Genomic DNA, 16,104 nt, shown 5'->3' with positions numbered 1-16,104 from the left:
AAAAGAAAGAAGAGGAAGAGGGGAGAGAAGGACAGAAGAGGACACGGAGGGAGGAAAAAAGAGAAAGAGGAGGATGGGGAAAGGGAAGGAGGGAAGAAGAAAGAGAAAGGAGGTGGGAGAGAGCAAAGAGAAGGGAGGTAAAAGAGAAGGGGGATCAAATGAAACAGAAGAAGGGGGAAAGGATGGAGGGGAAGGAAAGAGAAAAGAACGGGAAAAAGAAATAGTGGGAAGGCGAGGAAGGAAGCCAAAGAGTGGACGAAACTGGGGAATGGAAGAACTGAACCGAGGGAGGGAATAGAAGGGAGAAGAAAAGAGATAGATGAGAAAGAAAGGAAAGCAGAGACAATGCGGGAGGAAAGCCACAGAGGAATGAAAGCCATGGAGGAGGAGGTGGGAGGCAGGCGCTGCCTGACGCCTGGTCCCCTCTTCCCTGGTTCTCACTGCTGGGGCTTGGCCAAGGTTCAGCTCTGCTTTGATTTCCCAGGGCTTCCCGGGGCTGGTGCGGCCGCTCTCAGCCCCCCGCAGCTCCTTCTCTCTCCAGGAAGCAAATGCAAAGGGGAAGAAAGGAGTGACCCTGTCCCACCCCAAGACCCAGGCTGATCCTCTCTGCCAAAGCCCAAGGCAGGGAAGATGTGCACCACTCTTGCAGACCTGATCCCACCCCACTTGGTCTAACTTGCCCTTTGCTTGTCTCCCCAAGCCATCCTGGACAGCAGCTCCCCGTGGTGCCTTGTGCACCCTGCCCTTTGCACGTGCTTCACACTGGTGTGAACGGTGGCACTTGGAGGAAGGCAATGGGGCCCAGGTGTCTAGGAAAAGATCTATACAGCCCCTGTGTGGCATCCCACCTAGAGACACCCTGGACCACACCTAAGGGAGCCCAGGAGGGGAGCTGAGGCACTCGGACCTGCTCTGGCTCAGCACCGTGACAGTGTAGACAGGTCTAGAAGGGCCCTGTTTCAAAGTGGCTGACATCCCCAGGGAGCAAGGGGCAGGCCGAGGAAGGAGAAACAGCAGGGTTGGGAAAGGAAAGAGCTGAGAGAAGAAGCAAAGGAGGAAAGAGAAGTGAGGGAGATCCTGTACTGGACCAGCTGAGGGGAGATGGACAGTGGGCCTCTGTGGGGATAGCATGATTCATAGATGCTAGGGGCTGGAAGGGACCTTGCAGATCATGGGGTCCAGCCCCGCCACTCTAGGCAGGAAGACAGCTGGGGTTAGGTGACCCCAGTGAGGTGTCTGTCTAGTCTCCTCTTGAAAACCTCCAGGGTAGGTGCCTGATGACACGAGCTACGGCCTTAGCATGGGCAAGCATCAGAATCTATGGCATTGCCTTCACCGACCCAGGAGTGAAACCGGACTCGGCCTTCATCCAGAGTCTGGTGTCACCGGGAGCTGAATCTGCTCCCATCAGCTTGTTCCATGCATGCTCCATGTGGCATTTTGGAACGTATGATTCAACGGCAATTTCCCAGCTTCTCCTCAGATAAATTGCTCTGCACTAGCTGGCCTGTTCCCCAGAGCAGCCCCACAACCTCCTGGTCCCCCCACCCTCCCCCCGCCTTTGCCTTTGAACGGGCTCGGAGAACATTAATTATTATTTGCAGTATAGTACTTGGAGAATCCTGCAGTGCTGGACTCCAAACAAACACACAATGAGAGACAGCCCCGGGTCTGAAAAGCTGGTGGATCTCACAAAGGAGAGAGGGGGGAAACCGAGGCACGTGGCGGCAAAGTCGCCCACCATCATGCATGAATTGAACCCAGGTGTCCTGACCCGTCCCCCCGCCAGAGGCTCTCTCTGTCCTTCCCAACCATGGTTGCATGGCTGTGGCAATGTGCAGGTCCCAATCACTTGACTGTGTATTGCTCACAAAAGAAGCCCCTTCCTGGCTCTCTGAGACCTCCCCAGCCCCTTCTCTGTGCAGCGGCCGTGCCTGCGATGGGGGTCTGCCTCGACCTTTTTTTGACTGGATTTTCGTCTTAGTTAGTGGTAGTGGGAAGGAAAGCCACTAATTAAAGATACAGCAGCTCGCTGCCCAGTCAGAGGCACATTTGGAAGTATTTATTTTTTGTGCATCTGAAGTTTTAAAGGAGGCTGGGGGGAGGGCTGGGGGGGGAGAGGCCAAATTCATGATTGGTGGAAGAGAGGAAAAAACTATCAAAGATTGCAGTGGCGTGTGTTCCTGACCTCAAATTGATTTTCCAACATGACATTAAAGACCTTCTCAAAATGCATGTAGCCAGAATGGCAAAGCTGAGGACTTCCTTTCAAAGAGGGGACCACGTCGACAGAGTGGCCAGTCAAGGACAGGAGGGGGGAAGTGAATGAATTTGTTCCCCCTCTTCCCAGATTGGGTGGGCCATGGGGGCACAACCCCTGGTGTCACTGGGAGTTGGGGCTGGGGGCTGGGTGCGGCGTTGGGATGGATAGATGGTACCTTGGGATGTGGGATGGACATGCTGGAGGAGACAGCTGGGACTCCTGGGTTCTGTTTCGAGAGGAGGGGTCTGGTGGTTAGAGCAAGGGGGAGACAAGCTGCCTGGGTCCCCATTCCTTTCTTTGGGAAGAGGGGCTAGTTGTTACAGCAAGACACTAGGGTTGCACAGGACTCTTGGGTTTTGCACCTACTTCTCCAAAGGCACTGTCATCTAGTGGTTAGGGAGGAGGTATCAAAGGAGAACTCCTGGGTTTTAGTCCTGCTTGTGCCTTTTGTGCCTCAGTTTCCCCATTGGGGCAACGGCAGGCCCTCAACCTGCCTCGGAGGGGCTAAACACGCAGGCCCATAAAGAAGCAATCAAGCATGGAGTTTCTCACCGAAACCAAGTGGAACATGTGCACGTGCAGGGAAAACGAGAAGAGCACAAAGCCACGGGGCTAGCTGTCTGGGAGGGCATGTGTGTCACAGGTGCCCACTTTGGAGCTGAGCTAGCCCCATCTGGCTCATTAGCGCTGAGGCCTCTGGTTCAGTGCATGGCCTGTCAGACAAGGTGGCAGCTGTCATCTATTGCTTGAAGTACAGATGATGAAGTTACGACCCCCCTGTTCTTCTGCTTTCATCCACGAAAGTCACTGAACGTGTCCTGGGTCCAGCCCTCCACTGACCTCTGTGATGGACCTAGCCTGTGGACCAGGTGCTGTGGATCCTGCGCGAGAGCTCATCACAGGCTGACGGTCACAAACAAACGTGCAGCTGTTTTACCTAGCCCCAGCTGCCGATGTTGTGTGATTCGGGGAGAACCTGAACTCCCATTTGCGTAATAATTATAACAACGGATGTTTCTAGTCCCTCTCGTCCATAGATTTTACAGGTATTAAAGGCCAGAAGGCGTCACTTTGGTCCTCTCGTTCCAGAAGGCAAATGAAAAGAATCTCAAAGTCTTTAAAATAGACATCATCTCCTTATTTGAAGGCAGCCCCATGACTTTGCAGGGCCCTGACTCATGGGTTTTCACACACTTGGGGTTAGCCAGCCTGAAACACTATAAAATAAGGCGTCATAAATCCTGCTTTCCCCTCTCATCCCAAGGTGACAAATTCCAAGCGGATCGAGGCTGTCGCTGTTCCAAGCACCGTGTTATTAGTCTGCAGAACTCCTTGCCACAGGAAATCACCGCTGAGACCAAAACCGTAGCGAGGTTTCAAGGGGGGCTGGGCAGCTCTGCTGGGAGCAGGGCTGAACGGAGAGCGGACAGCTGACACTCATGTTGGCAGGGATCTGAACCCTCCAGCTTTGGGGCTGAAGCTGATGTTTTAACTATTAGAGACTTGGATGAGAGCTAATGTGGGGGCTGATTGACCCTTATCTGCCTATCAGGGGGTCTTTCAAGCCTGGGCCACTCTCAGAGATGAGATCCCGGGTGAGCAGACCTTTGGGTCTGATCACGAGGGTGGCAGCTCTTATATTACCATCCAAATGTAACTCGCTGTTGCAAGAGAGATTCCACGTGAGGTTCTCAGTTCTCCAACATGGGCCCTGATCCTGCCTACCAGGGAGATTATGGAGCCTCTCTCCAGTTACGATGGGACCCAGGACAGAATTAGGCCCATTGGAGATGGCCAGAAAATGGTTTAGGAGGACAAGGTTGGATTTTGTGTTATTTTTTCTGCATAAGACATTTTCGTTTTTGACCAAAAAAACCTCATAAATAATCATTTTCCCCTTCCTTTTCTAAGAGCAATTTGCGGAAAAGACAAGAAAAGAAATAGAGAGGCAGGGACCCAAAAAAGTTCTATTCAAATGTTTTTAGGGAACATTTTAAACATAATGAATTGGTTTGGCAAAAAATGTTCTTTGCAGAAAATGGCTCTTTTTTTCCTTTCTCTTTTTCCTTGCTGAGAAGAACATTGTGCTGCCGACACAGCAGTCAAAGCCCAATGAGATGTTGAAATCAATATGGCCAGCTCATCTGGAGTTCGGTGTCCAATCCCCAGCTGCAAGAGTCATGTGAATATATCAGAATCCCAACTTTCATTGAAAAGAAAAAATACCAGTAACAAGTCAGCAGCTTCCTTGCCCTGCTGGTGCCAAGGGCAAGGCTGAAATATTTGTCTCCTGGAGGTGTAAAAGACAACAGACAGGTTCAAAGAACACCAGATTTATTATTACTTTGATAAATAACTACAAAATGTCCTTATTTCTGAGCCAATTTCATGCTTTTTCCTAGTCCTGGATCTTGATTTTTTAATGCTGGGGTCACTGATCTGACCTATACTTCCCAACCTCCAGGGACTGAGGCCCTGGAAACTCTTAGAGATCCATCCTAGCACTCGCCCACCCTCAGGAAGAGAAAGTGCTTCCTAATATCTCACCTTAGTAGCCCTGGTTGCTGGTTTCATTATTGACTCCCATTTAGCTTGCCCTCACCTCCCTCCAGATCATAGCCATAGCCAAGCCATTTTGTCCTGGTGCCTTTGATTGTTGCAGCCTCAGGGTAGGTCTGGGCACTTGTCCTCAGTGAATTTCACCCTATTTCAATCCATGTCCTCAATTTATGGAGGTCACTTTGCATGTTAAACCTGTCCTCTCAAGTGCCTGCTACTCTGCCCTCTTCCTCCCAGCCGCCCGCTTTTAGCAGGGCACGCTTTTCCAGCCATCCTACAGCTGTGGGTAGGATCTGAGCTCCCCAGCTCTAGGGCAATTCAGGGCAACTCTGCTGACCTCAATGAAGTGACCCCAGGGTCCCATGGGCATCCCTAAGATTTGTGGGGGGGGCAGGGCTGGGCAAGTCTGGATCTGACCAGTGAGGCTTAGGAGGTGGCATTGCTCCCGAATGTGCCCTCTTGGCAAAGGGGAGGTCCCCCCAACAGTGCCCGATAAGCAAAGCAGCCAGATAGTCTCAGGGTTGGGTGGGGTCTTTCCAAGTTTCTCCCCCTTCCCCATCTGCTGATAGCCAGCAAACGCAGCTTATCTGTTCCTCAGTTTGATCCTCCCTCTCTGACCGACCTAAGATAGGTCTGGAAGGGCAAGCGTGGGGCAAAGCATGAAGTACTGAGCTCCCTTTATGATGCCCCTTCCCTCCCCACATTGCCAGGCACCTTGCTGCTGGGGTCCCTCCTGCAGGGAGGGGCCAGATCCCTGAGCAGTGAGTTCACACTGATGCTCTTTTACACTGAAATATGCTGTTAGCTCAGGTCTGGATGTGCACAAAGCGGTCTCAGGGATCATATTTGCAGAGTGATCACTCTTTCAAGGCAGTGCCTTGCCTATGGGAGGCAGGGGTTGCTGTTACAGCCAAGGGGGTTTATGGCCAGTGTGATCAAGTGTAGTTCCCATTCTTATTGGTTTATAGCAGGGCCAGGCTAGCAAAGGCCGTTATTGAGCTCTGTGTTCCCTGTGGGCTTTGGCTAACACAGGCGTGACTAAACCAGCAGAGCTCGGCTAGAAAATAAGGTTAAGCCTAGACCTAGAGTTGGAAGGAGTCTCATGGTCAGTGGGTCTCATCCTGCACAGACTGTCTGTAACCCATCCCAGACTCACAGCCATCCAGCCTCTGCTCGGAAACCTCCAGGGAAGGAGATGCCAACACTTCCCCGGGCAGCTAGTCCCACCGTCCGGTTGTGCTTACAGTTTCCCTAGCCCACAAGTTAAACACATTGGCCCTGGGATCATATCTCCGGCTATGTCCGTGCTACAGACACCTGTATTCATCAAGAAGGTGATGAGAGGTGGTCTCTGACTGACAGCAACTGGACCACTAGAAGCCCATACTGGAGAGGCAGATGGGCTTTGCTGGTTGCCAGCATGGGCCAGGGAGGGATTCTTTTCCCCTCTTTTTGCTAGATATGTCAGGAGTGGGGAGTTCACCTTCCCTCAGGGGGATTGGGTGTTGGCTGCAGCCAAGGCTGGGGATCTTGACTGGGGTGTGCCAGTGCTCCTGCTGGGACTCAAACCCAGAAGTTCCTAACTAGGGCATCTTTCCCCTCTGCTCAGGGTCAGACCGACGCCACATTTGGGATCAAGAAAGAATTTTACCCCAGGGTCAGACTGGTACAGACGGTGGGGGTTTTACCTTCCTCTGTAATGGATTGCATAGCTCACTTCCTTGGCTATCTCAAGCACACTTTAAAAACCCTTGCAGCAAGCAGCAAGACATTGGCCACCAGGGATCCCCTGCCTGACCTGGGGCAGTTCAGATGCTATGTCTTGTGGTTGTGTCAGAGTTGACTCTGTAGTTTTACCAATAAGCTAGACCAGTGGTTCTCAACCTTTTTAGACTCAAGGCACCCCTTGAAAATGCTAGCTCTTAGTTTCCACTCATTTTTTGACTATGGAAAATAGAAGGCAACTTTTCTATTGCAAAGAACTCAGAAAGACCACAACTGGTCAGAATTTTTTTAACACTGTGGATTCTTATTCGAAATCTTTGGGTTTATCTAGTGAATTATTCTCGCATACCTAGCAGCACCAACATTGCATGGCATCCCACAGCACCCCTGAAAGGCTCTCAAGGCACCCCAGGGGGTCATGGCACCCTGGTTGAGAATCACTAGATTAGACAATGATTTGTATAGGATGATTTGGAAAGGGATGATCCTGCCTCTGGCAGGGGTTGAACCAGATCACCTCTGGAGGTCCCTTCCAGCCTGACTTCTCTGTGATTCTATGTTGATGAAGTGTAGTGGTTTTTATTAACGCAGCTGGTTTTACTGTAGTGCTTCAAATCCCAGCTTTGCCTGTCTAACTGTGTCCATCATGCTTGCACTCCTGTAACTGCACCCATGCATTCTAGAGCCCTTGGCAGGTATGGTGGTATTCCCATAGCGATTCAACAGCTGTAGTGTGGATATAGCATGAGAGGGGGCGGAGAGACAGGGCTTCTTGGACACAGAGCTTGCTGAAGAAGCAGACAGGGGGTTTCTGGGCAAGGACGTTGCTTGCTACTGCTGGCTACTCTTGTGTTTAGAGAAATGGGACTTTGGGTACAAATGTTCCAACTATACAGGACTGACCCAAGAATAGATTCAGCTCATCCCTGCAATTTCCTCTCCCAACGGGACACAATTTTTAAGACCTCAGCATCCTGTCATTGACATTGCTCTCAATGGAGATTCACACACACATACATACACACACACATGCACACACTCCTCTTTGCTCCTTCTCTTTGCAGACATTACCTGTGCTGCTATAACCATATCAGTTAGGACTGAAATACACAGTTATATCAGCATAAAGGTGTCTAGTACCTGAATAGTTTATTCCACTTCCCATCCCAAAGGTATGCCAGTAAAATCATACACATGCTGTGTCCATATTAGAGAAGCCCTAGAGCTTTAACTCCATGGTTCGAATCTGCATATAGACAAGCCTTTGTGATGAGACATGGGGTGCAGCAGACAAGAGCAGAATAAAATCCAGGAAAGCTGGATGCAGAACAACTCGAAAAGGAAACAAGGTGCAGGTTTTGAACAGGGAGGGGAATTAGCCGAGGCTCCTAAGGGAGGCGACGGATGCCCTGTCAGCCAGAGCCTTTTAATCAAGACGGGATGTTGTTTTATCCGCCACGCTCATGCTTAACCACAAGTGATTGAACTCAGCACAGGAATCGCTGGGTGAAATCCTACAGCCTGTGAGAGGGGGACAATCAGACTGGCACAGTTCACGAATGAGAGCAGTTACCGGGAGGGAGAATCCCTGATAGACTCAGTTATCTGGGGCCAGGTTGACACCCCAGGCATGGCGGGGTTGCAGGGAGATCTGGCTTTGCAAAGGACGGGGGGCATTTGCAGAAAGTAGTAGGAGCATGCCCAGCTTGGAGGAACAAACCACCAAGGCCCTGGCAACACGGCACAAAGACAGCCAGCACTGCGGGGTTATGGGAAGGATGCAGGAGGTGCAGGGCAGAGGTCTCAGAGGCTGGACACCTCGGTTGGAGGCTGGAGGTCATCCCCCTGGCTGCATTACGTGTCCGGGCAGAGCCTGGCACAATGGGGCAGCACATAAGTGGCACTGCAGGGGTCATCGTGATGGCGGGGACTGTTGCCTGAAGCAGCAGGCTCTGTGGCTATGCTGGGGCATCCATGCTGCATGGTTGCAGCGTGGATGCAGGCAAGTGACTCTGCTGCTGCCTCAGTTTCCCCCTGTGGAAAAGCAGCAGAGTGTGCCTTTGGGATGCCTTGCAGGAGACCTCGGCTTCACCTGCCAGGTCTCCATGGTGATGCAACATGTCAATACCATGGCAACAGGGGTTGTGGGAGGTCTGACACTCCACCCCTCCAGCCCCGCTCAGGGCAGGAGAGAGGAATCCAGTGCAGCTGGGCATCCCCGGGCTGCAACCGGGGAGGGTGAAGACAAAGGCTCCCCAGGGAAGGTCAGCCCCCACCGGAGGGGCTTGCAAGGGGCACATTCCTCTTTAATGAGGGGGCGGGCAGGCCCAGACAAAGCTGGAGCTGGCACTGCCTGCTTCTGCTCCCAGGATCCCTATGGAGAGGCTCCAAGAAGCTGGGGCATCAACAAGTGGCCAGGCCTCTTACCTTGTACAGCAGAACACCCTAACTGGCTAGGCTTTGGTGGGCACGGGCCTCCTCCTGGAGCAGTGCATCAACCTGCGGACACAGAAGCAGCGTTATCATGGCGGGGTCAGTGCAAACCTGTCTGCATATAGGCATGCTTGGGCATTACCCCCACATGAGTATATGGAGTTCATGCGTCACCAGCAGGCTGGGTGCATCCATGCATCATATCACACACTCACCTCTGGGGAAGAGCCTGTTCAGCAACGTCAGAGGGTCCCGATGGCCACAGGCCGCCTGGGGTGGGCTCCTTGGGCTAAAGGGTTAATCCCGGAAGCCACACAGATTATGGGTCTGAGGGTAGCAGGACCCTTCAGCCCATTCAAAGGCTTGCGGTCACCCAAGCAAAGGGAGAGAGAGAGGGAGAAATGAAAGGGTTATAAATAAACACGCCATTTCGGTCTGCACTGATTACAGGGCAGAGCCGGAGTCTGGCTACGCAGGAAACTCGCTCTCTTATTTTAGCAGCTTGTGTTCTGCGTGACCTGGGTCCTGGGCCATGACTGGGCTGATCGCGACTAGTGATGTCTTCATATTGCCTTGCAAAAGGGGCTGGGGGAAGGCATGCTCCTGGGGATAGCATGGTTGTACCCTCTGCCCATCGGTCCTGTCCAGGCCCACATCCTCCAGCTGGCTCTGGGGCTTCCTTAATGCTTGCAACAGCTTCTGCTCATAGGATCAGAGGAAAGTCAGCCTAGAAGGGTCCTCACAAGGTCACATCTAGTCCAGCCCCCTGCTTAGGGCAGGATCAGTCTTGACTAACCCATCCCAGCCAAGTGTCTGTCCAACCTGCTCTTGAAAATTAAGAGGGATGGCGATTTCCCCGGGTCTGAGACAGCCTGTTCCAATGCTTGACCACCCTCCAAGTCAGAAAGTTCCTCCTTTCAACCTAAACTTTCCCTGCTGCAGCTTGAGGCCGTTGCTCCTAGTCCTGCCCTTACAGCCACAGAGAAAAGCTCTTCTCCTACTGATATGGCCCAGCGTGCTACTGGCTTTTTTTGCAATAAGAGCCCACTGTTGGCTCAATGTATAAAACACTGATTGATCTTCCTGAGAGAAATGGATTATTCCTTGAAAAGGCGGAGGAAGATTGGATTGGAAAACTGTATTTTATGAAGCGCATGGGATGCATTAGCAACAAGAGATGTGTGCCACAATTCCTCTTCTCGTGTCCTTCTCACAAAACTAGATGTTTTTTCCAAAATCACACACAAGCGACGGCTCTTTCCATTGTTGCAGCGAGGTTCTCCTTTGTACAGGTCTCACCAAGCAGTTGGCAAACGAGCAGGTGCTCCATAGGCTGCACTTCATTGCGCTCGTATGTATTCATGCCATTAGAGTAGCCCCATTTGAGAGCGCTTCCAGTTTGCATGCATAGACAGTTCGGGCATCACCATGTTGGCCAGTCCAGATCAGCCCCTCTAGGAAGGTCCTCCTGGGGCTCCAGGTCCATTTCAGAGCATCTGATTGCATGTAATCTTTCCTTCCATAACCTCAGTTGTGCCCGTTATCCGTCACGTCCAGCACTGCAACACTGGTCACAAAACTCTTTCGCACTTTAAGCCATTTAGTTACTTCTGTGTAACCATGGAATAGATGCCTGGGGTCTTCCATCTGCCAAGATCTTTCTTTTTGCTACCTTTCTTCTGATATCAGGTGGTGCAATGCCAGCCAGAAAGTACAGGCTATCTTTTGGTGTTGACTTTAGACATCCTGTTATTTCACAACAATTATCGTTTAGAACTGGGTCTAGGTTTTTGGCATGAATTGATTGTTCCCCTACTGGACATGCGTGCTCTACAGTGGAGTAACACAAGGCAATAGCAGTGTTTGTAATATAACTAAGTTCTCTCCCCACTTTGAGGTGACCAACTTTGAAGTATGTTGTTGCAAGCACTGACTTTCCCTTTTGTCTTCTCTGCATGTGCTCGGTCCCATGTAACCCCCAAGTCTACAGAGTTTGGGTGATTAGTCAAGTGGTACAAGGTGAAGTACAAGCCTGGCGCAAAAGACAGCCCATGGTCTGGAAACCTCACTGTGAGTGACAGTGAATGACAGTGGTGTGCTGAGAACTGGTGATGACATGTGATGCTAACGATGGGCTGATAAAAGAGCTGGAACTGTGGATCCTTGAAAAAGAAATAGATAGACAGATAGGTTAGAAGTTTGGATGCAGAGATTATCTAAACCAGGGGTGTTCAATCTCTGTCTGGCCCGCAGGCCAGATCTCCCTTTGGAGACGTCATTTAGCCTGCCAGGCTCCCAATGGGTCCACAAATGTGGCATTAGGGGAGTGGTGGCAATTAACACTGCCACTGCTCCATTGCCGAATTGTTAAGGCCCGTGTGGCTGGATTGGACCCTGGCTGGGCCAGCACCCTGCACTGAATCGGGCCCATAGACTGGATCCAGCCCATGGACTAACATGGCACTGCTCATCCGGTCTGCAGAACAAAGAAGTTGGGTACCACTGATTTAAACCAACCGCTCTCACCCTTTTAGACTCAAGGCAGCCCTCATTAGATTCAAGGCACCCCTCAGATAATGCTGGTTCTTGGCTTTCACTCATTTTTTGATTATGGAAAAATACTAGCGCAATTTTTCTCTTGAAAAGAACTCAGATCACACCAGGGTAGATTGGTTTGGACACTCTGGATTCCTATTTGAATCCTATTCCTCTGGGTTTGTCTCATGAATCACGTGTAGGTGTCTGCACCCCCACACAAGGCTAATCTTGTGTGGCAACCTGCGGCTCCCTTAAAAGGATCTCACGGTGCCCCAGGGTGCCATAGCACCCTGGTTGAGAATCACTGGTCTAAGTGGAGGGGAAAGTGTCTGATGGGCAAGAAGGATGGATGTTGAAGCACATCTGGTCAAGAAGGATGAGCAAAAAGGATGGATGTTGAAGCACAGGTGGGCTGGGTGGCTGCCTAGGCCAGGGAGATGGAGAAAAGGCGAAAGTGTAAAGATATGACCATTGCATGGATTTCCTCCGTGCTGCTGAGACTTCACTCAGTGAGCTGCCCCGGATCCACGTTGGCCTCCCTCCTTGTCAGAGGCAGGGCCTGGATATGGTGCACATCCATGGAGTGGGAGTCGACTGGGTCTTTCTGGGTCTGTGAAGAATATGGTGCGGGGCAGTCCTATAGGAGACGGTCTGTCTATTCATGCATTCAGTCTCTCCCTCACCCCCAGTGCCTGTAGCTTTAAAGCCAAAGTGGATGAGGTTTCCTTCTACTTTCTGGCTCTCCTGATCCCCCTTCCCCGCCCCCCGGGCTGCCCATGGGCTGTCTCGCTGGGGGGTGCAGGCCGTGGAGGGCGCAGCCCTGGGGGGTGTAATTGGAGGGTGAGTTCTGCGCCATGTCTGCTTTGCAAATTAGATTTCTGGCATAATCCAATTTGGAGCAGACGGCAGGGGGCTGCTTGGGGCCTGGGGGAGGGCTATAGAGGGTGGGGGGGGATGCAGAAGGCATAGGGGGCTGCAGAAGGATCCCTGGCCTAGGGCTGCCATTGGCTCCTGCTCATCTGTCACAGTGTCATGACATGAGTTTGGGCAGGCTCAGCAGGGCCAGGGTGCAGAGCACTGGAAGGTCACTAAACAAGGTGCTGCCCAGCTGGGGAGGAAGAGATATCCTCCCCCCTGCCTCTTCCTCCCTGTGGGGCGGATATCACTCACCAATCCCGTGCTCCGACACAGACTGCCTGGGCAGCCTCAAGTGAGTCCCCCAGCCTCCCGTACTTCCCTCCGTCCCAGGGGGAGCAGCACTAACCCACCTCTGAGAGGGGCCATAAGATGCCATAAGCATGCGTGACACATCCGGGCAGGCAGGGATGGGGGCGCCAGGGCTCCTGGGCTCCTTTCTGCTGCACAGCCTCAGACAAATCCCATCACCTCACCATCGCCTCTCCCCATTTCTGTATTGAGTCTGGCAGCCCTTTGGGGCAGGGGCTAGGATGACCCAAACCCCCGAGGGCTACAACTCTACAGCACCCGGGATGCCAGGGTCTCTGCTGGGGCTTCAGGGTGCTAATATCAGGAGACCAATGTACGACTCTGGATAGCTCTGGGCAGGCTAGTTGGATGAGCTGTTGCTCAGTGCTGTTAAGTACTCACTGTGGCTCACCCCAGAGCTGGCTGCATATGAGGGGCAAATCCAAGGTGCAATGAGCTGGAGACAGGGGCCCCTATATCTCCCCTTCATTTTTCAGATACAGTTGGGTTCTTCAAGAACTAGGACCCCAAACACAGAGCCTGTACCTGCAGCCCCCACCAGCAAGATCTTGGCAGCCTGTGGCTCCTGCTCATGCTGACTCAGGCTGTCCCATCAGAGGCAGCCCTTTCCTAGGGAGGAGACAGGGAGCCCCAGCTTGTGTGGTGGGAGAGGCAGAGCGTGGGGACTCAGATGGCATCAAAATGCTTTGTTAGCAAGTCTTGATTGGGGCAGAATCTGCAGTGAAAAACTATGGAAGCGTGGCAGTTCAATGGCAATAAAATATAATATAATTAGTATATTGTAGTACAGTGCTATAATATAATATAATATAATATAATATAATATAATATAGACATGAAAGGCTTTGCTCAGATTCGGGTGTTCCCACACCAGCGCTTTGCTGAATTTTGGTCTCATTGGAAATGCAGAAATTTCACAGTTTGGTCCCGGTTCAGGACAGAAGGCTTGGAAACATCAGGGAGCATCACTTTGGAAGCATTTGGTAACATCACTTCCCTGATTGGAAGTGTCCCATTCTCCTGAGTCCTGCAGGGACTGAGGCACTAGGCTCCCCGGCCCCTCTTGAGATCCCGTCTCCTCCCCGCTCCCAGCCCATGCTGCCCTCTGAAGGCCAGGGTACCGAGGGCAGGAGGACACATCACAGCCATGGCTGGCAGATGGTCAGCAGGCTTGCCACTAATGCAGTGATGGAGGAATGGTACAGCAGTCAGTGGCAAGGCCAGGAAGTAACTCAGGAGTCCTAGCTGCCCCCTCCACACACCTACTCTAGACCACGCTCCCCTCCTGGCTCTGGAAAGCAAACCCAGGAGTCCCGGACAATCAGTTCCTGCTGCTCCATCCCATTCGATTTCATCTTCCCCAAGAGCAGGGAGGGAACCCAGGCGTCCTGCTTCCCGCTCCCCCACTAAACCACACAGCTGCCTAACTCTGCAAAGAGAACCCAGGAGTCCCGGCTGCCTGTCTCCTTCTCTTGCCACATGCCCCCCCAAGCAGCAGGAAGACAGCGAGGAAATCTCAGCAAATCTAATCGAAGGTAATAAAAACAATAGAGTCGCGCTCCCCCCCCCCGCCGCTGTCCCCGGGGTCGGACCCCCAGCCTGCTGCCCCTACGCCCCCTGGGAGCCAAAGATCGGACAGATTTCCTCGCAGGCACACGCACTTCCCCTTCAAAGGGGAAAATAAAATAAACCGTGGAATCATTTCCATGTGTCGGAGGCGAGCGCGCGCCGGGAGGGGCTGGACCAGGCCATGCGCTGAGGGTAGCAGTGGGGCGGGGAAGCATCAAAGGCAAGATGGGTTTGACAGGCCGCGTCGCGCCCAGGGACCGGGGAGGAAGATTGCGGGAAGGGAAGAAAAAGGGAAAGGAAACTGAGCAAACCCAACGCTTGTGGGGTCCCCTGGGGGTGCCAAGCTGTGGGGTCTGCATGGCTCCAAGCAGCCCGGCAGGCTGAGCAGGAGGTGCCAGGACTCCTGGCTTCTCTCTCTGGCTCTGGGGGGGGAAGAAGGGTGGGATCCGGGAGTCCCAGCACAGATACATTAGTGAGACAGGCTTTGTAGGGGATTGTAGTGGGTCTGTAGAGTTCAGTAGGCTGTAGTACCTCACTTTGGCCCAGGTGTTCAGCCCGACTCCAGGGCCATGCCAGGTCCTGCCCACTTGGAGGAGAAGATAGTGAGGTCTCTTCTGGGAGCAGCCCTGTTTGTTTCCCAGCATATGTGCCCCAGGTCCCATCCCCCAGGCAGACAATCCCAGTCTTTTTTTCTTTTTTTTGGAAATTTTTTCATATTCCAGGTCAGTTTAGCCAAATCAGTTCCGAATCCTCTTGATTGAGCAAAACTCAATCATTCAAACAGCATATGTGGTGCTACAACCAGCAGGTATCCTCCATCCCAGACTTTTCAGCCTGAGGCTTCAGATACTCCCAAATCCATTGATGGGCATCCTACATGCAGGCCCAAGCCCAGAGGCTTGGGGTTCGGATGCCCTCGAGTCTCACTTGCTTTTAGCCAATGGCCACATGAGCAAGCTAGGGAGGAGTCCCCGTCCCCATTTCCATAAAGCGGGAGTAGAGCTGAGATCCTCCCACTGGAAGTTGGCCACTGGAAACCTAATTACAAGCCTTTTGTAGGGTGTCCTGTCTGCAGTGCATTGGACAGGGGTGCATCCTCCACTACACAATGCCATTCAGGTCTACATATGATCTGAGCCAAAAGGCCAATCCCAGTCTGCCCGTCCAGCCAGCTCTGTCCCCAAGAAGCTCCCGCTCAGGCTACATCCATACTCCAGGGACAGTCTGCTTGGCCAGCAAAGCATTCAGCACACTTTGGATGGCTAATACCACCCCCTGCAACTTGTGCAGCCAGCAATTGGATTGCCTGGAACTGTCTTCACTAGTGGTTTTTGCCTGCCCAGTCAAGGCTCACTCCTCTTTGTCTCCCCCAACACATCTCCCTGGGGCATCAGAGACCTGCTGTGTGGTCAGGGCACCCAGATCATTGCTCTAACATACACACATGGCATCTCCTGCCCCTGAACTGGCATCTAGGGAGCCTCCTCCACCCAAAGGGCTTAGCTCTGACCAGGCAAGTGATTTAGTCCTTGGGTGGTCGGTCGCCACCCTCTGCAGACTGATTGCACAAAAGGGCTTCCTTGCTTCTTGAATGAGCCTGGCAGAGGGCATTTGGCAGAGACAATGGCTCTGATGAGGTCTCTCTTCATCATCCTCATCAAAAGAGTTAACCCATTTAAACAGAAGAGATATTTCTGCCCTCCCCCACCCCAAAAAACCTGGCTTTTTACTCAAAAGCAATTGCTTTTTTCTCTCTGAAAAAACCAACAACTCCTTTTGCTCCAAGTATT

Source organism: Alligator sinensis, unplaced genomic scaffold (assembly GCF_000455745.1).
Source record: "Alligator sinensis unplaced genomic scaffold, ASM45574v1 scaffold1542_1, whole genome shotgun sequence".
Taxonomy (NCBI): Eukaryota; Metazoa; Chordata; order Crocodylia; family Alligatoridae; genus Alligator; species Alligator sinensis.
This window is presented reverse-complemented; position numbering follows the sequence as displayed.